The 25256-nt window shown below is 49.5% G+C and overlaps 1 long non-coding RNA gene across 1 annotated transcript; it reads right to left on the bottom strand.

The window, feature by feature from the left end:
* On the bottom strand, positions 1-25256 carry LOC147101906 (uncharacterized). Its single transcript, XR_015073410.1, has 3 exons — positions 25228-25256; positions 4022-4048; positions 1-28 (listed from the first exon to the last, which is right to left on the bottom strand). It is a non-coding gene; the product is annotated as an uncharacterized LOC147101906 (long non-coding RNA).

The raw sequence follows: 25256 nt of genomic DNA, 5'->3' as shown, positions 1-25256 counted from the left end.
CCTTGATCTTTCTGGTGCTTGATAACTCCTAGATATCAAAACCAGTATCAGCAGACAGAAGCAAACCAGTTACAGCAATTGCTTAATATTAAAATACGAGTCTTCATTTCAACTTTCATTGCTTTAGAATGGATAATACAGAAAGAAACAACTTGCATTTTATTGCACCTTTCATGCCCTCAAGACCTCTTTTGGCTTTACAACAGTAAAGTACTTTTGAAGTTTAGTCACTGTTGTAATGTGACAGCCAATTTGTGCGCAGCAAAGACTCACAAACAGCAATCAGATAACTATATACTACATCGAACTCTTTGTGGCATACACTAACCCTTCAGTCTCTCATTAAGCACCATCAGGCACGATGCTGCTGAGCAGTTAAAGAAAATTAAACAAAATAATTGGGCCAGTAATTCCGGTCCCAACGCGTGAGTACGGACGGGGTACTCACGCGTGGGCCCGTTGGAAGTGCCGGATTTCAGCATGCACAGCGCATGCGCGGAAAACCGGCATTTCCTCTCCTCTGAACCAAGGGCGGTTCTCTAGCGACGTTTGAGGCAGCGCGTACGCGTTGAACTTCGTTTTTTTTTACAGGTTTGTCCGTGCGTGAAGGCCTCCACTTTTTACGAATGTAAAAAGCAGACGTAAGGACTTAGTTTTATAAGGTAAGTGGTCTAATAATTAACGTTAGAAATTTTTTTCCACAGGTTAATTATTTTTAAAGAATTTACAGTAAGGTAAGTGTATTTTTGGACCCGATTTCTTAAAAAAATTTTTGGCAGAAATTTGAATAATTGTTTAAATTAGTTTTTTAAAGTTATTAATAGTTAATTTAATTATTGGAATGTTTTTTTAACTTTTATTTAAAGTTTAAGTAGTGTTTTGGGCGCCCGTACTTTTCATGAGTTTGACAGGTCTTATGTCTAACTCAGGAATGGACTTTTGTAAACTCCCATTGGTTGCCCAGTGCTCACGTGATCCCAGCCAGCTCATCGCACTAAGTACGCCGCTGGATCACGCACGTACAGCGCACCGGGAGCTGAACCGGGCCACAGACCGGAAATCCAAGCAGGCCGAGTCTTCAAAAGTCAGCGCGATATGTAAGTGTAGGTCGGGGGCTTGCACCCGCGGGAAGCCCCCGACCCGAATTTCTGGGCCAATATAATGAAAGCAAACGTGGTGTTTAAAAAAAGGATAGTGAAAAATAGCAAGGTGTTAGGGTCCTGTTAGGAGAAAACGATTAATCAACAAACAGGACCTTTGGAAGATATGTCAGCACAGGTTACAAATGAGAAGAAAATGACTGATCAGCTGAATCGATATTTCGATGTTTTCGCTTCTGAAGGCAATGGGACAATCCCAGTTTTACAGGGTAGGTGTCTAAATAAAACTGGTAAATTAGAAGTAACCTACCAGATCATATTGGTTAACGTTAATGAAGATGCAGGAGCTGATTCAATTTATTCCAGAGAGCTGAAGGAAATGGCAAGTGTCTTACGTGAGGAATTTGTTGATACTTTCAATAGTTAATTACAGCCTGGGATGGTTGGTGAGGTAGGAGGTTCTGACAGGTGGTCCCTCTCGTGCAGCCCTCCCCAAGAGATCCAAATGATCCTCCTTGAAGGGAATGGGAAGTTGGAGGCTGGAGTGTCCACTACCTATGGTCAATGTTTCTCTGGTGTTATGAGCTCTCTGCATTAAAAGGAATACAAGAGTTGGGGAGGGCTAACAAGGCAAGGGAATACACAATAAATGGTAGGATACTGAGATGTGCAGGCAAACAGAGGGACCTTGGAGTGCATGTCCAATCTTTCTCTGGTGTTATGGGCTCTCTTCTTTAAAAACAAATGCAAGAAGTGAGAATGACCTCTAGTTGGCATGAGATGCAGTTAAATCCAGGTATCAGCATGCAGACTATAATGAGGGTAATACAGGTGAATGAACCAAGCAATTACATACCATGTGAGGTTGTCAGTGGGGTGAAAGCACGTAAAGATATGAGTGACAGAATATTTGCAGATGAATACTGGGGGTGTAAAGTTCCCCGCAATATCCCTCAGGCATTAATGGTGAACTACTGAAGCATGTCAACACAGTGAGGAGGAGTTGACTGTATGGTGCAAACATTCTTAGTTCAATGTATGTTTAATCTAGCCAGATCTGATAAAAGGAGTAAACCATACCTTTCAACTAAACATTTTGCAGCACTGTGGAGTTGGCATTGATTGTCCTGCCCCCACCTGCCACTGCTGTACTGTGATCCTTTCCTTGTGGAACGCTATCTCAGGGTTCCAAATAATGCCTCCCTGCTCTGCCTAACATTGGTAAGAAGCACTTCCACTGCCACATAACTGAACCCGGAGACTTTCATTCGTTCTGCCAGCTTACCAGACATCTTCTGCTGAGTAGCATTTAGAGCTGCTGCAATTTACACTTTTTAATGTGCTGGCCCTTTACATTCAGTAGCCCATTGGCTGGCGTTCCTGATGGCAAGTGTGGCCCTTATTATATAACACCGGTTGAGTCCCAAACTCCGCCAGGGACTGAGCCATTCTCACTAGGTGGGACAAATCGCACTCCACCATTTTTGCAGTCTTTTCACCCAAGCACAAAACCTAGGTTAATATCTGATCGGCTAAAACTGATTTCTGCTATGGTGACAAGGATCAGTCTTGTAGTTAAGGTAAGACGGTCTCTTGAAGGAACAATGGAATGTTCACATGAATATTAGGGATGAGGAAGACTATTTGGCCTATCTCAATTCATTCATCCAGATGCTTCTCGAGAGGATCTCATAATCAATCCGTATCATCTGATTAAACTACATCTTCTGCACTGAGTGCATTTTTGCTCACTGAGACACAAGGGACATATCCAGGCATTAAGGGCAGTGCAGAACAGAGCCATGAGGCTGCTCCCAGTGTTGGAGGTCTGCGCTATTTGCCCTTTGAAAGACGGTTTGTCTGACATCCAGTCTTGCATGATCCGTAACACTGGGAAGACCGAAGCCATCATCTTGAACCCGTCGGGAACATCAATGCCACCCCCGTGCCCGGACACCCTCAGGTTGAACCCGGCTATTCGCAACCTTGGCAAGCTACTTGACCCTGACTGATCCATCGTTCCCATATACTGTCCAGCACAAAGACTGCCTACTTCCATCTTCTTGATATCGCCCGTCTCCATCTTGTCTCAGCCGATCTGCTGCTGAAACACTCATCCATGCTTTTGCTACTTCCAGACCTGACTATTCCATGTGTTCCTGGCCAACCTCCCATCCTCCACATTCTGGAAACCTCAGCTCATCCAAAACTCTGCTGCCTGTACCCTCTTCCTCACCGAGTCCCACTCACGCATCATCACCCCTGTTCTTGCTGACCTACATGCTGACCAGTCCCACACGCCTCTAATTAATCCTCGTGTTTAAATCCTTTGATGGCCTTGCACCTCTCTACTTCTGTAACCTCCTCCAGCCCTACAACGACCCCAGAAATGTCTGATCTTCCAACTCTGGCCTTTTGTGCATCCCCTCTCCCTTCACCTCACTATTGGCAGGTGCGCTTTTAATCGTCTAGGCTCCGTGCTCTGGAATTCCCTCCCAAAGCTGCTCTGACTCTCAATCTCCATCTCTCAGTTTAAAGCCGTTCTTAAAAGCCCACCTTGTTGACTAAGGTTTTGGTCACTCCTCCTAATATCTCCGTTGTTGGCTCACGGACCATTTTTTGGAGGGTAAGAAGATAGATAGGAGGAGAGAGGAGGAAGGGATGGGAAAGTGGAAGAAGAGGTAATGGGATGAGAATTGGATGGGGATAGGAGGAGGTTGCGAAAGGGGAGAGAGAGAGAGAAAAGGGGATGGAGGGAGTGAAGGCAGTGCAACAACCTCTGTCGGAAGAGGTGGCTGGGGTTTTGATCTGAATGGGGCAGGGGTGTGAATTGTTCTTTCCTCGGGGTGTGGGGAGGGGGCAGAGGGAGGGGGAATAATGACAAATTAATAATAAACACACAAGATAAGAAATAATTGTACCTGAATCTATCTGCTGCTTGGCAAATCCTAGAAATTAAAACCAGTAGCGTCAGAGAGAAGGAAATCAGTTACTGCAGTTAGACAAAATGCAATATTAATTGAATAGCAGTATAATTTTCTTTGACCTACTTTGACCAAAAAGATATCTTCCCTGATATACACCAAGCCCGCTGTACCTCTTCCCGACATAAAATTGCCCCTCAATGTAACACTCTGATATACACATGACCCTCACCACAAACACTATTTGAGGCACTAACACTAATATTGGATCCCAGTTGAGTTCTGTCAGTGTCTGTGTTGACTGTTATCTGGTTCAATGTTTTGTTGATATCTGATTTGCCCAAACTGGTTTTAGTAAAATGGGTCAAGGACCACTTTGTAATTAGGGTTTGAGGGTCTGTTGAAAGAACAATGGAATACTGGTGTCACTTAATAACTGGTGCCTTGGAGCATTTATTTATTTATTTTTAGCTAGAAAAAAAGTCAGGCAATCAGAATCTTAGTACAACACCCCAACACAATGACACGGCCTTTGAACTTATACTGTTTCTGTCATGCACTGCCACTCCAAAATATCAAGGAAACCAGCTACAGAAGGTAAGCAGCACATTCTAATGATTGTAAAATACAAGTTGTTGGTGTTTCTGATATAATCCTGATAACCTTGGACTCTACGGACATCAAGGGATATGGGATTGGGTGAGAAGGTGGAGCTGAGGTTGAAGATCAGCCATGATCGTATTGAATGGCGGAGCAGATTCGAGGGGGCGTACGGCCTACTCCTGCTCCTATTTCTTATATTCTTATGCAATACCTTACAACTGTTAGAATATTTTATATTGGCCTAGAAATTCAGTGCCCTTAGCACCGATTTTGTGGCGCTAGAGGGCCTAGCGCTGCAATTGGCGCCGGTTCCTAAATTGCCTGGGGCCCTTCCGCGGCGGTAGACCGGTAGCGCTGCGCCGGCACCGATGACGTCATCGGTGTGCGCAGCGTCCCGGTTGCCATGGTAACGCGGCCCCAAGCCGAAATTCAGTTGCGGCCGCCTCGCCAGTGGCAGCCGCAACTAAGACTCCGGCAAACGAGTGTTGCCGGAGTCTGCGCCGGCGCTTTAAGGAGGCGCGGCGGCCGGCCGCTTTCCCGCCGGCCGCCTGCCCGCAGCTCCCTCCCCGGACTTCTTCCCCCACCCCCCCCGGAACAGATGCAAGCCCGGCACTTGTCCGAGGTGCCGGGCTCATTTTTGCAGGGATTTGTGCGGGCCGCGGCCGGGTGCAGGCAGCTCCTCCTTAACGGAAGGAGGAGGCCTGCACTTCCCGAGCCTGCCGCACCGCATCGGGCGCCGCAGCGCCGGAATAGCGCCGCAATGCGGCGCGTAGCGCCAGTTTTCAGGCGCAAACAGCCTTCAGTAGCGCCGGCAGCCGTTTGGGCGCGGCGCTACTGAATTTTTGGCGCGCACAGCGCGACTTAGCACCGGCGCTAAATTTCCGGCGTTAAGCCCCGGCGCAGCGCAACCTCAATTTCTAGGCCATTGTATTTGTTCAAATCAGACTGTATATTGTGTCAGTATTCACTAACATTTGAACACTTGTGAACTCGACAAATGATATGAACCTATTAATTTGTCATTGCGCCAATATCCAATATCTAACTGGAATGAAGCCAAATCCTGTCCTGTCCCTCTTCTGACCTGGTCCTTTCTGTCCATGGGCCTCCAGAGTATCCCAAATACTTGCTGCAACAATCCAAAGAATCACCTTAAGAGCCACTGAGATCAGTGAGATTCCGTGGTAATTTTTGTATTCAACAGGAGCCCCCTTCTTGTGGCTAGGAACCCCAGCTGCCCTGTAGAATACCGAAGGTGTTGTGTACAGAGTCATCTTCATCAGCTTCAATAGTGCAGCTCAAAGGTGTGCTCATGCTTATTAGGTTCTGTTGACCAAGACAATCACAACAACTTGCAGTTATATAGCGCCTTTAACGTAGTAAAACTTCCCAAGATGCGTCACATGAGCGTAACCAATCAAAAATTGACACAGAGCCAGGGAAGGACATATTAGAACAAGTGCCTAGGTCAAAGAGGTAGGCTTTAAGAGTGTCTTAAAGGAGAGTGCGGTGGAGAGGCGGAGAGGTTTAGGGAGGGATTTCCAGAGCTTAGGGCCTAGACAGATGAAGGCACGGCTGCCAATGGTGGTGCAGGGGAAGTGGGGCTGCATAAGAGGCCAAAGTTGGGAGTTCTCAGAAGGCTGGAGGATGTTACAGAGATAGGGCGGGATGGGTCCATGGAGGAATTTTAACACAGGGTGGAGACACAAAACCCTCAACAGCATGGGATACCATCAATATCATGCCCCATCACTCACTATATCTCTCACAATCACCGGCTCAAAGACACCCACTGCAAGGAGTTAACTGGGGGAATGCACCGTGTGAGATACAGAGCATGAGTAACCAGAATGAGCCTGCAGTAGCATGGGCCAGACTTTTCCATTGCTGTGCGTGCGGGTTTGGAGGCGGTCGGTTGTAAACATAGTGGAAATAAGCAGCGTGTTGGGGCACTTCTGTCATCCCGCCTCCTCGCACCTTTAACTCGGACATATTTCCCAGTGCGCCAGAAACCCGATGGGCAGAGGCAGGTGACCTAATTCAACTCATTAATTGCTTGTTCTCAGACCCTGAAGAGGGTTTTTAACAGCAGCTTTTGAATTTAACGGCATGAGCACGGGAAGCACGAAGCTCGGGAACTTCGCCTGTGAAGGGGAAGCAGAAACTCAGTGGCCATTGTGTGAGTGCATTAATTGAGAGCTGGGAAAACCACATAAATACACACACCTTATAACTCATTAGTTGCCGAAGGGAAAGGCTCTTGCTGACTCCATTTTGTTTTCTGGAGTTTGCAGTCCATTTCTGCAACCTCGGAAGCCACTCTCAGCAAACTGCTACTCAGTATTAGAACATTGAGGGATTGGCCCTCTAATTGCTACTTGACCTGCCATCTATGACATCAGCATGGGTGCTGTTTATACTGTCTCACCTTGGTCCTCAGAATCGGACCAAGATGAGCACCACCACAGCAGCAGCCACACCAGCAGCAGCAACCACAACAGCAGCCTTCACCTCAATGACCTGATGCTCCACAGGAGAGAGGGGATCAGCGCAGGTCTGCACCGCACCGGAGGCAATACCCCCAACACAGGGTATACAGGAAGAGGATGAGCTTCCTCAACATGACTGAGCAGCAGTGCCAAAGGAGGTTCAGGCTATTGCGCCAGTTCATCGCAGACATTTGCAGCTTACTGGAACCAGGCCTGTAGCCCAAAGGTGGAAACGCCTTACCAGTGGCTGTCAAGGTCACCACCACCCTGAACTTCTTTGCCTCAGACTCCTTCCAGGGACTTGCAGCAGACATTTGCAGCATCTCACAGTCGGCCGCCCACAGATGTATCACCCAGATCACCGATGCCCTGTTTAACAAAGCAGCCAATTATGTAAACTTTACCACTGATGAAACCAGTGTTACTGAGCGGGCGCTCGGCTTTGCAGCTCTGGCTGGCTTCCCACGGGTGCAGGGATTCATTGACTGCACACATGTGGCCATCAAGGTAACCCTACATCACCCAGGAGTGCTTGTGAACTGCAAAGGCTTCCACTCCCTCCATGTGCAGTCATCTGCAACCATAGGAAGATGATCCTGCATGTGTGCGCCAGATTACCTGGCAGCTGTCATGACTCTTTTGTCTTGCGCCAGTCCACCCTCCCTCAGCTCCTCACATCTCCAAACACACCTACCGACTGGCTGCTTGGAGACAAGGGCTATCCACTAAAGACATGGCTCATGACACCCTTGAGGAGGCCAAATAATGAGGCTGAGGAGTGTTATAATGAAAGCCACATGTCCACTAGATGTGTCATAGAGTAAACAATAGGCATGCTGAAGATGCGCTTCAGATGCCTTGACAGATCTGGAGGACCCCTTCAGTACGCACCAGCCAGGGTCTCCAGAATAATCATTGTTTGCTGTGCACTGCGCAACATAGTGAAGCAGTGAGGATTGAAGCTGCATGAGGAGCAAAGCACACATCACACAGCCTCTTCAGAGGAGGAGGAGGAGGAGCAACAGCTGGAAGACGAGGAGGAGGAGGAGCAGAAATCCGAGGTCGAGAAGGCACCAGCAGTGGCGCACATTGTTGCCTGGGAGGCCAGGGATGGCCTCATCATGGCCAGATTTACTTAACTTGCTCCAATCCACCCATATGGCTGCCACATGCACCCCCCTCCCATCCCCAACAACACCATAAAGCATCCCTACAATGACCAACCCATTCCTTTCACCCAAAGCCCCATCGCTCGAGGTCACGTAATGTTTCACCATTCACTCCAAGTCACAAAGCCACTTCCGAGGTAACAGGCAAAAATGGGTAAGACCGGAAAGTAGTGAAAATAAAGACATTTATATGTGTCATAACAATAACGGAACCTGAACAATAACATTGCTTTATACTCCCATGTGCAACCCCTGTGGCTTCCGCAGAGGTAGAGGCAGGCTGCTCACTTCCCTGCTTTGACTGCTTTGACACTTTTGGCTAACGTCCTTTGGGTTTTGGAGCCTGTGAGGGCCCAGCAGAAGATTGCTTCTCCTGTGACCGTGCAGAGGCAGACTCGGCCATCAGGATCCGAGGAAGCATGTAGGAGGCAATGGAGGAGAAGTGTGAGTATTTTGAGAAGAGGCCCCACTCCCATGTCCCCTCTCACGATCATCCCTCTCATGGGCCACCCACACTTCCCTGCTAGCAAGGAACTGGAGAGCATCTTGTTGCACAGCAGTGGGGCCTTGAAGGCTCAAGTCTACATTTAGATCTCTCCTAGAGAGGAGGTCTATGAACCTCTGCCATCTGTTCTCCATAGCAAGCATGTGCTCATGTGAGTGATGCATTAGATGTTCCATGCAGGTGACCAGCCTTTCCATGGAACAGCACATCATCGCCATCGCCTGCGACATGGTGGTGCTCATGTTGGAGATGCACTCCTCCATTCTCTGCACATTTGCATCCATCACGGCTGCAAAATCTGCCAGAGCCTCCTGCATTTCTTGCTGGCCCTTCAGGATCATCCTCTTTCTCGATGGCCCCCGAGGCTCAGCATCTGCATGCTGCTCAGCAGAGCTTGGAGCATCCTGCGCCCTCCGGCGAGGGATCTCTACTGCTGTCCCTGTCAACACCACCTGCTCTTGCTCACTTGTGAAGTGAGACACCAGGGGGCAACACTACTCTATCTCACATAGGACCCACCGAGGTTTGTGTACCTGCGCCGCTGCTGGATGTGTTTGGGTCTGGTGACGGTGCACCCTCAGAGGCTGGAGGCTTCTCTGAGGAGGTGTCTTCCTCCTCCGCTGGACAGTGGTGGGGGCTCTTGATGGACCTTTGGGAGATTAAGGAGATGATTTAGAAATGTTACATTAAGAATGGGTAACAATACCATTATGCACATTGACATAATAAAACTCACTACACACTTGGTTTGAGCATAAAGCAAGGCTTTAATCAACTTGTTTCACAACATGGAGGTCTAGTTGTACTTCACTAGTTCCTTGTCTTACAAAATATCGCTGGCAAGCTGGGCCCACGCCCGAGTATTTATACTCCTTGGACGGCGCCACCAGCTGGCCGTCCAGCGTTATTTCATGATGATGATGAGATTTATAACATTGTTCCTGCCTAAAAGATTTGGAAGTCCGACGAATTCCTCTTAACAGATTAGGCGGACCACGAATAGCCGCAGTCTTTCAGATTTTTGTTTATGGCTAGAAGGCACGTCTCCCCGGATCGTGTCTTGGTCCCTGGGCCGCGTGATCCGTACCGGTGGATCGACTGTGTTGCTCTGATCGACCCGAGGGAGGCTGGGGAGATCGTGACACCGGGTGCGGGTCCCCACAGGCGCAGAACTGGCTTCATCCTGTTTGATAGCCGGGGATTGACCGGCGTCCTGGCCTCGGGTGGCCATCCCACGGGGAGCGCTCGGCTCCCCGAGTGGATCCGGTGGGACAGCTGACAGATCTCTCGATGTCCCAGGTAGGGCGTCATCTTCAGGGGAGCACAGAGTGTCGGCATCATCCCCGTGGGTCCCTCTATTAGTTGGGTCCATGGAACCGGCTGGACAGGGAGCCAGATCCGGTGGACTCCCGGCCATCAGGGTACCGCATGTGCGTGTACGTGGGATTGACGTCCGTGAGTTCTACCTCGTCGACGAGAGGATCATTTTTAGACGATCGGACGAATCTTCAGAGCAGCACGGGGCCGGGAGCTGCCAACCATGATGATAGAGACGTCCCATGGGTGGAGCGACGCTGGAACCTGAAGAATCACTCGTGAGGTGTGATATTGGTAGATGTAGAAAGGAGAGACCTGATGGAATGCAACACGTCAGGGAGCATAGTTTCCCACTGCTGGTCTGGAAGGTTGCGTGACCTCAGCGCAAGACAAACAGCATTCCAAATGATAGCGTTGTATCTCTCCACATGTCCGTTACTGATGGGATGGTATGGTGTCGTTTTACTTGTGGCGATTCCCCGTTGGGAGAGATAACTTTTGAGTTCGCTTGACATGAAGGAGGGGCCCCGATCAGAGTGGATGAAATTGGCTGTACCGCAAAGGGAAAAGACTTGATCAAGGCATTTGATCACTGTGGAAGTAAGCATATTGGGACAGGGGAAAGCAAAGGGAAAGCATGAATATTCGTCCACCATAGTCAGTAAGTAGGTGTTTCGTGTTGAGGAAGGCAATGGCCCTTTAAAGTCAATGCTGAGTCGCTGCATAGGCTGCATAGCGTGTATGAGCGAGCCATCCGATGGACGGAAGAATTGCGGTTTTAATTCCGCACAAATTCTACAGGAGGAGCACATTCTTTTCACTTCTTCCGTAGAAAATGGGAGATTTTTAGATCACACAAAGTGCAACATACGGGTAACGCCAGGATGGCATAAGTCAGTATGAAGATCCGCAAGAGTCGAAGTTGACATAGAAGAGCAGAATGCCCGCGTGAGGGTATCCGGGGCCACATTCTCTTTGCCGGGTCGATAATGTTTGGTGTATCCAAAGGCGGCCAATTGCATCCTCCAGAGTTGTATTTTGTTATCTTGAACTTACTGCGTTTCCGGTTATCCAGCATAAAGGCCACGGAGCGCTGATTGGTTATAAGTATGAAATGGCGATGAGCGAGAAAATGACTCCATTTACGTACAGCTTCGATGATGGCCATAGCCTCCTTTTCGACAGGAGGATAATGGAGCTCGCTACTCTGCAAAGTTCTGGAGAGAAATGCAACGGGTGGACCACCTTGATTCAAGGTAGCAGAGATCGCCACATCCAATGCATCGCACTCGACCACGAAAGGAAGATTTTCATCAATGGAACGAAGCATGGCTTTTTCCAGTTGTCGCTTGAGGACGTTGAAAGCTGAAATAGCCATTGCCTCCAATGGAAATGACTGCGTGAAGCAGGGGCTGGATCTTGTCGGAGAAGTAGGGTATCCATTTCGCATAATAGGCGAACATGCCGAGTGCCCGACGAAGAGAGCCGAGATTCGTAGGGGGAGGGAGCTCCTGAAGCAGACGAAGTCACTCCGGATCCGGTTTGATGACAATATTGCCCACCCAGTAGCCAAGGATGTTGAATGATGGTACAGATTTCACAGATTTGGACTCATTTAAGGTTAAGTTGCGACGATGGAGAACGTCAAAAAATTTCTGGAGGTTGGCATCATGCTCCTTCTGGTCATGGCCAGCAATGGTGAAATTATCCAGATATGGAAAAGAGTCCGCTAAGTTCTCTTGTTTGACTAGGCTATCCATTGCCCGTTGAAAGACGGCCACCCCATTGGTGACCCCAAATGGAAGGTGACAAAACTGGTAAAGCCGACCATTGGCCTCAAAGGCCGTATACATTTTGTCAGAGTCCATTAACGGTACTTGATGATATGCGCTCTTTAAATCAAAGGTTGAAAATACCTTGTAGTTAGCAAGGTTACTGACCATGTCATCGATGTGTGGTAGTGGGTAGGCATCCAGGTCGGTATACTGGTTAATAGTTTGCAAGTAATCGATGCAAAGGCGTTTCTTGTGTTGCTTCAGAGGATTTTTGACAACGATGACTTGAGCCCGCCAGGAAGATGAACATGGCTCAATGATACCGTCAGCTAGAAGGCGAGAGATTTCTGCCTTGATAAAGGATCGATCATCTTGGCTGAAACATCATGATTTGGTGACTATGGGCTTACATCGGGGGGAAAGATTGGCAAACAAGGAGGGCTTTTCGAGCGAAGCCGCCGAAAGCGCACAAAACGGTACTTTGGAAATAAAGGAAACTTTCTGGTATCCGGCACGGACGGGACCGATGTGGTGCCGGTTCATCAAAAATTCCGGATAACCGAACGCTATAGTAAAAGATATGGAGCTGAGAGCTCCGTATAAAGCAACAAACCCTGTTGCTTAGCAACAGCTTCAGAACAACGTCCACAAGTTGCAAGCGTCTCTGTAGCTTAGCAACAGCTGCAGCCACACCCTTGCCTTCCTCCATTTGTTGCTGTGCAAGTAATAAAAGTTACCTGAACCGACTCCTGAATTTTGCCGGTTAACCGACATTTCCGGTTATTTAGGTGCTGGTAAATCGAAAGTTTCCTGTAGTAAGCTCCGGCTTTGACCCTCCAAACTTGAAAGTGAGTCTTTTGTGTTGTTTCTGGAAATCCTGTCCCAGGAGCACATCACTGCATAGGTTCTTGAGCATCCCGAGCCAGGTGGAGAAATAAGTGCGGCCATTGAGAATAAGGTCGACAAGACAAAAGCCAGAAGAATTGATGGTCAGTGTCGTCAGAGCCTTTGCAATATCCCTGTCCGAGGGGTAAATATGCAGTTTTAACTTACTGACAGCCCGCTCACTAATGAAGCTGTCAGAGCTGCATGAGTCGATTAGTGCACTCAAAATGTGTCCATTTACCGAAACCTTCGTGGCTGCATGGGACAAATTTTGGGGAAAAACAGCTGTGATGGGAGGAGGGTCAGTTTTACCCTTGACAGCTGTAACCTTAGTAGTGGTTTTTGGGGGAGGAGCAGTTTTATAGATTGCAGCTGTAACCTTAGTAGTGGCTCTTGGGGGAGGAGCAGTTTTATAGATAGTAACTGCAAAACTAACAGGAGCTCTCGACCGGTATACCTTAGAAAAGTGGCCTTTCTTACTAACAGCGACTCTTGACTGGCATACCTTAGAAAAGTGACCTTTCTTGTTGCAATGATTGCAGGTTGCGTTATGAGCAGGACAAAATTTCCTATAATTGAACGCACCTCCACAGAAGAAACACTTCCTTCCAGATTGCCAAGATGCCACTAGGGCGGGGTCGTCATCAGTGTAGGTTTCTAGGGTAGGGTTGTCATCAGCCAGGTTGGAGTCATCATCCATGAGGGCTTCAGCCCGAGGCCTATTGAAGGAGTCACTAAAAGTGATAGCAGCAGCCTGTGCACATGGTGAAAGATAGGTGTCTGCATTCCTCTTTGCTAAGTCCATAGTAAGAAATCACACAACACCAGGTTATAGTCCAACAGCTTTATTTGAAATCACAAGCTTTCGGAGCGCTGCTCCTTCGTCAGGTGAAGTGGAGAGATGCATAAAAACACAGCTTATATAGTCAGAGAATAATGTCAGATGTTTACAGGTGATCTTTCTAACTGCCATTTATCACACCTCGGCAGAGAGATGATCACAGCAATCAAAGGTGTAAATGGTGTCCAAACAGGTCAGTCAGGAAAACATTACATCAAAGAACAATGAGGTGGGGTCACAAGGGGTCACATGTTGCAGATGCTGGGGTCTGTATGAAAAACAAAAAAACAGACAAAAAACATTTTTTTTGCTGGAAATCACAGCAGGTCCGGCCGCATCTGTGTGGAGAGAACAAGCCAACAACGACTCGAGTCTGGATGACCCTACGTCAGGTGGGGTTACATGTAGCGTGACATGAACCCAAGATCTCGGTTGAGGCCGTCCTCATGGGTGCGGAACTTGGCTATCAGTTTCTGCACGATGATTTTGCATTGTCGTGTGTCTCGAAGGCCGCCTTGGAGAATGCTTACCCGAAGATCGGAGGCTGAATGTCCTTGACTGCTGAAGTGTTCCCCGACTGGGAGGGAACACTCCTGCCTGGCGATTGTTGCGCGGTGTCTGTTCATCCGTTGTCGCAGTGTCTGCATGGTCTCGCCGATGTACCATGCTCCGGGGCATCCTTTCCTGCAACGTATGAGGTAGACAACGTTGGCCGAGTCACATGAGTATGTACCATGTACCTGGTGGGTGGTGTCCTCACGTGTGATGATGGTATCTGTGTTGATGATCTGGCATGTCTTGCAGAGGTTGCTGTGGCAGGGTTGTGTGTTGTCGTGGTCACTGTTCTCCTGAAAGCTGGGTAATTTGCTGCGAACGATGGTCTGTTTGAGGTTAGGCGGCTGTTTGAAGGCGAGTAGTGGAGGCGTGGGGATGGCCTTAGCGAGGTGTTCATCGTCATCGATGACATGTTGAAGGCTGCAAAGAACATGGCGTAGTTTCTCCGCTCCGGGGAAGTACTGGACGACGAAGGGTACTCTGTTGGTTGTGTCCCGTGTTTGTCTTCTGAGGAGGTCTATGCGATTTTTCGCTGTGGCCCGTCGGAACTGTCGATCGACGAGTCGAGCGTCATATCCCGTTCTTATGAGGGTGTCTTTCAGCGTCTGTAGGTGTCCATCATGTTCCTCCTCGTCTGAGCAGATCCTGTGTATTCGCAGGGCTTGTCCATAGGGGATGGCTTCTTTAACGTGGTTAGGGTTAAGTCCAGAGAACATGCCTGGTCATAGGCAGCCTGTAGCTTGAGGGTTTTATTCTCCAACAGGCGCTGACATATGAAGGGAGACGCAATCCCATTAATAAAGGAATCACGAATTAACCCCTCCTGGTACTGCTCAGCTGTAACAGCTTTAAGATTACAATCCTTGCTGAGCCTGCGAAGTTTCTGAAGGAATTCGTCAAGTGATTCCCCGGGTTGTTGTCGAGTTGTGGCCAGTACATGCCGAGCAAAAGTGTCATTTGGGGACTTGACATATAGCTGCTGTAGTATTTGGATAGTGGCGTCATAGTCTACACAGTCTTTGATATAATCAAACACATGAGGGGATACATAATTAGCAAGCATTCGTAACTTGTTAGGAACATTCTCACCACACTCCTCAAGGAAGTTGCTAAAGGTACGATACCAGTGTTTCCATACCTTAGCAGCTGTAAGTGAATTCGGGTCCAGGTCGAGATGGGCGGGTCTGAGTAGTTTCTCCATGATGGATCGATTACTTGTCTGAGTTCCCTTCTACGGTTCGAGTCGTAGCTGGCTGTTCCCAAAATCACCCAAAGCGTGGAGTCAATATCAAGTTGATTAAATTGACGTAATAAAACTCACTACGCACTTGGTTTGAGTATAAAGCAAGGCTTTAATCAACTTGTTTCAGAACATGGAGGTCTAGTTGTACTTCACAAGTTCCTTGTCTTACAAAATGTCCCTGGCAAGCTGGGCCCACGCCCGAGTATTTATACTCCTTGGACGGCGCCACCAGCTGGCCGTCCAGCGTTATTTCATGAGTAGTTTCTTGATGATGATGAGATTTATAACACACATGAACATTCACTGGCTGCTGACATCAGTCACCATATGAGTGACTGCTGTATGCCATGCGGCTGTATGAGATGTAATTCTGTCACCAAGTTGCTGAGAGATCCCCATCTCTCCATCTCCCACTGCCAGCAGCTCTGCAACTCTTGACACTTCCGGGGCCACCTCCTCTGCTGCAGTCAAATTATTGAAGACTGGAGCCCCACCTCCAGTTCTCTGTCTCTCTGTTGTTGTGGGCTCTTTTCTCCTGCAAGGAGGGAAAGAAGAGAAGTGTGAGTAAGAATGATGGAATGAGTGTAAGGAATGTATGGGTTACATCTGTACAGGGTGACTGAGGGAGCTAGATGACAATGCCAAATGGCCTACTTCTGTGGTGTTACTTACTATTATTGCTTTTGGATGAGGGTGAGTGTTTTTTAAAATTCATTTATGGGATGTGGGCATCGCTGGCAAGGCCAGCATTTACTGCCCATCCCTAATTGCCCTTGAGAAGGTGGTGATGAGCCGCCTTCTTGAACCGCTGCAGTCCGTGTGGTGAAGGTACTCCCACAGTGCTGTTAGGGAGGGAGTTCCAGAATTTTGACCCAGTGACGATGAAGGAACGGCGATATACTTCCAAGTTAGGATGGTGTGTGACTTGGAGGGGAACTTGCAGGTGGTGGTGTTCCCATGCACCTGCTGCCCTTGTCCTTCTAGGTGGAAGAGGTCGCGGGTTTGGGAGGTGCTGCCGAAGAAGCCTTGGCGAGTTGCTGCAGTGCATCTTGTAGATGGTACACACTGCAACCACGGTACGCCGGTGGTGGAGGGAGTGAGTGTTTAAGGTGGTGGATGGGGTGCCAATCAAGCAGGCTGCTTTGTCCTGGATGGTGTCGAGTTTCTTGAGTGTTGTTGGAGCTGCACTCATCCAGGCAAGTGGAGAGTATTCCATCACACTCCTGACTTGTGCCTTGTAGATGGTGGAAAGGCTTTGGGGAGTCAGGAGGTGAGACACTTGTCGCAGAATACCCAGCCTCTGACCTGCTCTTGTTGCCACAGTATTTATGTGGCTGGTCCAGTTAAGTTTCTGGTCAATGGTGTAAAGGGTGATTAGTCAGATGGGGATGTGAGTATGTACATAGAGAGAGAGGGATGGGTGGACCTGGAAGGTATGTTGGTGTGAGGAATGATTTGAACGAGTAGGTTTGGAAAGGCAGCGTGATGGGGATGTGGTGACCTGAACATTAGGATGAAGGTGAGGGTGGCTTGGCACTCCCCTTTCCTGACCTCTTCAAATCATTGAATCTCTTCCTGCACTGGATCTAGATCCTCCTCACAACCTCCCTGCTGCTGACCTCCTCTTCTATTTTGAGCAAGGCCCTTTTTGTCTCTGGGCAGATCTCTTGCACCCATCTGCTGGGAAGAGGACCTCCCTGCGTGCTCGTACTGTCTCCACCAGAATATGCAGCGAGGCATCTGTAAACCGGGGTGCAGCCCTCTGCCTTTGGGTCGTCATGTTTTCATGTTCGCAAAATAAACCCAACCTTTACAATGATGCTTACACACTCCTTTACCAACCTTCAAATGACTTGTGTGCAAGGCTGCTTTAAATATGGGCACTGGAAATTAGTCATCGATGATGTCAACAGACCCGCACCCTTTAATAGGGCTGGTTTAATTGGGGCCATTATGTTAAAGTCACACTGAGGAGCGGGCTGATCAACACATTGCGTTCCCGACCCGCTACGTGGCCCGCACGCACCTGACCCAACTCTGAAGTGAAAATTATGGCCATAGTATCTGGCTGAAGGGTTAGTATCCATTGTCTCTCGTCTGAAGAATTTTAGGATCTGCAGATTATGGGTTCAGCATTTAGAAGTATGATGTTGGCAGAGCATCAATGCAGGGTTTAAGGACTGTATCAGTCAGCGTGCTGCAGATGGGTGGAGGAGCTCATCAGCAGCATGTACAGCCTTTTGGAGGCCATTTAAATGCACTGCATAAACAATCATGGAGTGTGCGGCAGCTTCAGAGACATTTGCCCCATGACAGAGGTCCAAATGGCACACTTTGCTTCCTGTATCGATGATCAGATTTCTGCCATACAGGCCTCCGATGCCAGATTGATGAGAGTGTGATGAAATATATTCCATTCATCACTGCCTGTGACTGTGGTCGGTTTCAGTGTCATTTCCCTTCCCCCAGTCCTCATTGTATTATGTATTGGAATGTGCTGTGTGTAGGGCTCCGCCCATACCTGGCCCCTTTTGTAAGCTGGCTCAGTCTGGCCTCAGCCTCCAGAAGGAAGACATCTCTCTCTTTTACGTGTTACTTTCTAAGTTAATAAAAGCCTTGATTTGTTTCGCTAACATCGAGTCTCGGAACTTATTGAGGCACATCAATTTTATTAACTTATTTTTCAACACTATGGACCAACTCCTGAAACCCGAACGTTTGGATTTGGATCAACATGCTCCGGACGCATCAGCACGCTTCGGACACTGGTTTGAGTGTATGGAATTCTTCCTGGACAATTCCGCAGCCGTCAAAGACGCTACGGACGCTGCGAGGATGAGACTCGGAATTCTGCGGAATTGGGTAAGCCACCGGGTTTACCCCCTCATCCAAGACGCCGATACGTACCTGGCCGCCTGCGACATCTTAAAGGCGCATTACCAGCAGCCTACGAATGAGGTGTATGCTAGGCATCTACTCGCTACTCGCGCACAGCGACCTGGGGAATCGGTGGAGGAGTTCCTAAGCATCCTGAAAATGCTTGGCAAAGACTGTAAGTGCCGAGATGTAAAAGCCGCAGTGTACACCGACGAGCTTGTTCGCGATGCCTTTATCACAGGCCTCAGCTCCACTTACAACTGGCAAAGACTGCTGGAAAAAACGGGGTTGGACCTGAAACAGGCTGCGGACACCACGCGGTCCCTGGATGTGGCCCAGAGAAACTCGGACGCCTACTCTTCAGCCCACGCCGCCACGTGCGCACCGAGGGCGCCGCCATCTTGGAAGGCATCTTCCCCGCCCGGCAGCCCGACACCGGCGGGGCCCAGCTCTCCCCCCAGAAGCCCTACGACAGCCGCGACGCGTCAGGGACCCAACTGCTACTTCTGCGGGCAGCCAAAGCACACCAGAAACCTGTGCCCGGCGAAAGGCACCACCTGCTTTAAGTGCGGTAAGAAGGGGCACTTTGGGAAGGTGTGCAGAGGGAACCCCGCCGGAAAACCAACCACCGGAAAACCCGCAACCGCCGCGTGTGCGCCGTGGGAGCGGCCATCTTGGACGCCATCTTGCCCGACCTCGTGGGGTCCGCCATCTTATGAGCAGACAGCGTGGACGCCATCTTGTATCGATCAGGGCCCTACAGTGGCATCGGTCACAGTGGACCAGACCAGGCCGCACCCGCTATCCAAATCAATGGTGGACATCGAGGTAAACGGGTGCCGGGTTAAATGCTTAATTGACAGTGGAAGCACGGAGAGTTTTATCCACCCTGAACTGGCACAGCAACTCTCCCTAAAGGTGGTCCCTACTCAGGGTACCATCTCTATGGCTGATAAAACCCAGACATCGACCATTCTGGGTTACTGCACGGTACAATTGGGCGTTAACGGAACTGTATACGATAATTTTAAAGTGTTAATCATGAAGAACCTATGTGCGAGCGTGATCTTGGGCCTGGATTTCCAGTGCCACCACCAAAGCATCACGCTCAAGTACGGTGGGTCCCAGCCGCCCCTCACAGTGTGCGGTCTGGCTACCCTGAAGGTAAAGCCACCTTCGCTATTCGCGAACCTTACCCCTAACTGCCGGCCAGTAGCGACCAAAAGCAGGAGGTACAGCTGGGAGGACAGGCGGTTTATCGCAACCGAGGTAGACAGGCTCCTGAAAGAGCGCATTATTGAACGCAGCAACAGCCCGTGGCGCGCCCAAGTGGTAGTGGTAAGGGGTAGCGAGAAGAAACGGATGGTGATCGACTATAGTCAAACAATCAACAGGTACACCCAACTAGACGCCTACCCGCTACCCCGCATATCAGAAATGGTGAACCAAATCGCCCAATACCGGGTGTTCTCCACCATCGACCTCAAGTCAGCGTACCACCAGCTCCCTATCAGACCAGAGGACCGCCCGTACACCGCCTTCGAGGCGAACGGATGCCTCTACCAATTCCTCAGAGTCCCCTTTGGGGTGACGAATGGGGTCTCGGTCTTTCAGAGGGAGATGGACCGCATGGTCGATGACCACCACTTGCAGGCAACCTTCCCCTACCTCGACAACGTCACCATCTGCGGCCACAATCAGCAGGATCACGACTCGAACCTCGAGAGGTTCCTGGAAACCGCACAAAAACTCAACCTCACCTACAACGAGGACAAGTGCGTTTTCAACACCACGCGCCTCTGCATACTAGGCAGCGTGGTGGAGAATGGGGAAATCGGACCAGACCCCGACCGATTGCGCCCCCTACGGGAGCTGCCCCTGCCCAACACTCCCAAAGCCCTGAAAAGGTGCCTGGGGTTATTTTCTTATTATTCCCAATGGGTCCCCAACTACTCCGACAAAGCCCGCCCCCTCTTGAAAGCATCCTCTTTTCCACTCTCTGCTGAGGCCCATGCCGCCTTCAAAAGCATTAAGCAGGATATTGAGCGGGCCACGCTACAGGCAGTGGACGAGAACACTCCATTTCAAGTGGAAAGTGATGCGTCTGACTTCGCCTTGGCGGCCACCCTCAACCAGGCGGGGCGGCCCATAGCTTTCTTCTCGAGGACCCTCCAAGGCCCCGAGATCAGACACTCCTCCGTGGAAAAGGAGGCCCAAGCCATCGTGGAGGCAGTGCGCCACTGGCGCCACTACCTAGCCGGCAAACGCTTCACCCTACTTACCGACCAGCGGTCGGTAGCGTTTATGTTCAACAATAAACAGAGGGGGAAGATTAAAAATGACAAGATTCTTAGGTGGCGGATCGAGCTCTCCACCTTCGAGTACGACATCATTTACCGGCCAGGGGCCCTTAACGAATCCCCTGACGCCCTCTCACGAGGGATGTGTGCCAGCGCCACCGGGGATCGGCTACAGACCCTCCACAACGACCTCTGCCACCCAGGGGTCACGCGGCTGTTCCACTTCATAAAGTCCCGTAACTTACCCTACTCGATTGAGGAAGTTCGGTCTCTGACCAGGAACTGCCGCACTTGCGCTGAGTGCAAGCCTCGGTTCTACCGCCCAGATAGAGCCCACTTAATCAAAGCTACACGGCCCTTTGAGTGGCTCAGCTTAGATTTCAAGGGCCCCCTCCTGTCCGTCGACTGCAATGTTTACTTCCTGAACATTGTGGATGAATACTCCCGGTTCCCATTCGCCTTCCCCTGCCCAGACATGACCAGCGCCACGGTCATTAAATGCCTCAACAGCCTGTTCTGCCTGTTCGGTATGCCGAGCTACATCCATACGGATAGGGGGGCGTCCTTCATGAGTGAAGAGCTACGCCAGTACATGCTGTCCAAGGGGATCGCCACGAGCCGTACCACCAGCTACAACCCCCGGGGTAACGGCCAGGTGGAGCGAGAGAACGGGACAGTGTGGAAAGCAGTCACTCTAGCTCTAAGGACCAAGGGCCTCCCTATCTCCCGCTGGCAGGAAGTCCTCTCGGATGTGCTCCATTCGATACGGTCGCTATTGTGTACGGCCACTAATGCCACGCCTCATGAACGTATGTTTGTCTTTCCCCGGAAATCCACCTCAGGTGTATCCATGCCGTCATGGCTCTCCACCCCAGGTCCGGTACTCGTGCGAAGGCATGTGAGGGGCCACAAGACGGACCCTCTCGTGGAGCCAGTACACCTACTCCATGCCAACCCCCAATACGCATATGTCCGGCACGCCGACGGAAGGGAGGACACCGTGTCCATAAAAGACATCGCCCCAGCCGGCATCGACAACAACCACGGCAATAGCAGCGACAACGATCACAGCAATTCTTACCCACCCACTACTCTTTCATCACCCCCGGAAGAACATCGACCAACGGCACCCCCACCAACTACCCCTTCAACAACCCTGGCGGCACCCCCGGCAGAGACCCAGGAGGCTACCGGGGACACCCAGCCGACACCCGCGGCACCACGTCGGTCGCAGAGGACTATCAAACCCCCGAACAGACTAAATCTATAGAAGGGGTGAATGTGATGAAATATATTCCATTCATCACTGCCTGTGACTGTGGTCGGTTTCAGTGTCATTTCCCTTCCCCCAGTCCTCATTGTATTATGTATTGGAATGTGCTGGAATGTGCTGTGTGTAGGGCTCCGCCCATACCTGGCCCCTTTTGTAAGCTGGCTCAGTCTGGCCTCAGCCTCCAGAAGGAAGACATCTCTCTCTTTTACGTGTTACTTTCTAAGTTAATAAAAGCCTTGTTTTGTTTCGCTAACATCGAGTCTCGGAACTTATTGAGGCACATCAGAGAGCTGGCTCTTCTGTTTTGGACAGGCTTGGCGACAAGCCTCACACAGAGCTGCACTGATGTTATTTGCGACCATTAGGTTTGCTTTCCTGTAAGTCAATGCCATACACAGCCAATTCCCAGTCGGAGTGGTTTGGGAGGAAGATGCTCAGACAGCAGCATATGTATCCTCCTGCCAGCCCCCCTCCAATGCCTGCATATGTGGTGAAAAGGACGCAGGGCCAGGCGGCCCGGCCCACACAGTGACAGCAGAGGTGCAGCCTGCAGCAGGTCCAAGAGACTCATCCTAACACACATGAACCTGCTGCTCAAGTAGCACTAAATTTTGGCTGATAGTTTATAGACTGTCGCAAAGGGGTTGTTAAAAGCAAATAAAATGATGATAGGGCTAAAGTTAATGTGCACAGAGAAGGATCTGTAAATGATGGTATCTTTCTGTGGGAAGGAGGGGAGGGGAGACAGGACTGTTAAGGCAATGGCCAGTAATCAAGAGAAGGTCTCCAGTATCAGATTGGCAGAAATGACTCCTGCAGTGAACAGCAGGTTATCCTTTACATCTTCTTCAGGTAGCAGCTCCTCTTGCTGATGCCCTCCTACTCCTGATGAAGGGCCTTTATTTTTGTAAGGTAATCAGACTACACTGAAGGACACTCCCAGATTGATTTAGCTACCTGAAGAGTGCCTTCAACAAGCCAAGTTCAGTGATGATTCAGGTGGATGAATGAACCTTGTTATGGTTCTGCTCAGCTGGCATCCTGCAAAAGGGAATATTATCAGCCAAGGCTGCTGAGCGTAGTCTTTGGGCTGGATTTTCATTGAGGAGGCGGGACTACAACTTTCAGGGTTGCAGTCCCGCCTCCATCGAGATGTGGCCAACCCACGCGATTTTCACTTGATTGACCTTGTTGAGCCCGCCCAGCGGGCTCAGCAGGCCAATTAAGGGCCACCCGGTAACAGGTGACATCACAGATTGATATTTCATCTGATGAAATATCAGCGTTTGACAGCTGTTTGAAGCTGTCAAACACTGACAATCTGTACTCCAAGTTAATTTCTTCCACTCAGGCTGATTTAGAGATCTCTCCAGAACAGAAAGCTGAATGCTGCAACTTTTGACAGCTCGCGGCCATTCTGCTTTCTGTGTCGGTGAGATGAGGGACTCCCGAGACCTGAAGGAAGGAAGGCTGTAAAGGTAAGTAAAACTTCTTTAAACACTTTACACACACCAAACACACTTACCTCTGCACTCCTGCACCCATCACTCACCTGAACACCGGACATCTCGAACCCTCCAAGCACTTCAGCCCGACGGTCCGCCTCACTAACTTGACGTGGTTTGGAGCCGTCAGGAATCCCACACTTCAGCAATAAAAATAGGGATTAGGCTAAAAACTGCCTGTTAACTACCTGTTAACAGGCAGTTAATTGGCACTAATCCTCTTCCCGCCTCGGGGAGGCGGGTCCCAGCACAGGTCGGGTGGCCGCCTCCTTTGAAACTGGCATGGAGGCAGGTTGGGGGCGGGATGAGTTTATGCACCCCGATTTCGAGATTTTAACCCCCCCCACACTCCTCCAATCCCGCCTCCACGGCTCAATGAAAATCCTGCCCTTTGTCTCCAAGGAGCCACACAGAGTTGTCTTTCTGCGTTAAAGAGTGGTGGCATGGTGAAGTTGCTTAAAATAAAATCATCACAGCTCTGGCACAGGCACAGGCACCTTGGATTGGAAAATTGCCAATGTCACTCCATTACTTAAGAAGGGTAGGAGAGATCAACCAGGAAATTATAGGCATATTAGTCTATGAGGAGGGCTCATCCTGTGCTGTAATTTCTATAATTCTATGAAAGTTCCTTTATTGAGGCGAGTCCAAGGAGTGGTTTAGAAATGTTGGTGCTGAGCTAAGTTCAGGACGATGTGCCGCTGCCCTTTGTGCGATCTCTCAGTTTAGTTCAGGTTGGTCTGTTTTGGACAGTTTTGACATGTCAAGTCCAAGTGCAAATCGGTTCTGACAGAGGATCCCAGTTCAGAGTTGTCACCTTCACACAGAACTTCAGTCCAAACCAGGGTTGAAGGAGATAGGGAGAAAAATGGGGCATGCTGAAAGTGTCATCAACTGGGGACCTGGTGACCGTACCTTGTGTGGAGCAGGGAGGTTTCTGATTGTAGTTACGGGGTGAGTATTAGTGGGTTAAAGATACGATATCGGGCCATTACACCTATTATAGCAGTTACATGTAGACTATCAGTGAACTACTGCATTAATGTTGGTTATGAGGGGAATCTGTGTATTACCAGGATTACCATTGGTTATTGGTGCAATTTTCGTGAGTTACTATTAGTTACTGGTGAATCAAAGTTCCTCCCACCTCTGGTTTCCCCCCACCCCCGTGATTTCATCCCTCCACCTTCCCTTTCTCCCCTTCCCTGCCCTCTTCACCTGCTCTTTGGTGACCTCCTGGTTCTCGGAATGTTTCGCACAACAGCTGCAGGCACGAAACCACGAGCAAAGATATTCAACCACAGGGGAGCCAACCTTGATAAGGTCAATGCAATAATATTTGCAAACACCACGTGATCAGATGTCACATGGTCAGACGTCACGTGATAAAACCTCCAGGAATACCTCAGACAAGAGTTGGCAACACTAGCTGTCAATGGGAAAGCTATAACGTTACTAGGTCTGCAGTAAAATGTATCTGAGGCTTGCTTGGTGCTCTGTGCACAGCTATTTGACCAATGTTACAGGTGGCCCCAGTGATGTTGGTAACCTTAACAACCACTGGCAGACTTTATCATATGATGGAGGTAAACTGCAGGTCCACTTACAGATGTGGGATAACCCTGTGACAGCTTCTTTTATAAAGCAAAGCTTCTGCAGGTTATGCTCTTTGGTTAAAGACAGGTAGGAACACCTAAGGTTGTATACTCCTGTTTGAGGATTGGGTGCCATGTACCTGTGGCGTACGAACAATTCACAGGACAGCATGTGACTGACTCACTGATCAACTACAGGAGGAAGGGCTACTGGGAAAAGGAGTGAGAAATGAGAAAATAATCAAAAAACAAACAAGGCAAAATATCTTACTTTAAAATATCCTCTTCGATGCAAATCCT

Source organism: Somniosus microcephalus, chromosome 23 (genome assembly GCF_052327205.1).
Source record: "Somniosus microcephalus isolate GS21.2 chromosome 23, FLI_Smic_1.0, whole genome shotgun sequence".
NCBI classification, from domain to species: domain Eukaryota; kingdom Metazoa; phylum Chordata; class Chondrichthyes; order Squaliformes; family Somniosidae; genus Somniosus; species Somniosus microcephalus.
Note: the sequence above shows the minus strand (reverse complement) of the source record. Positions and strands in the feature narration are given on the sequence as shown.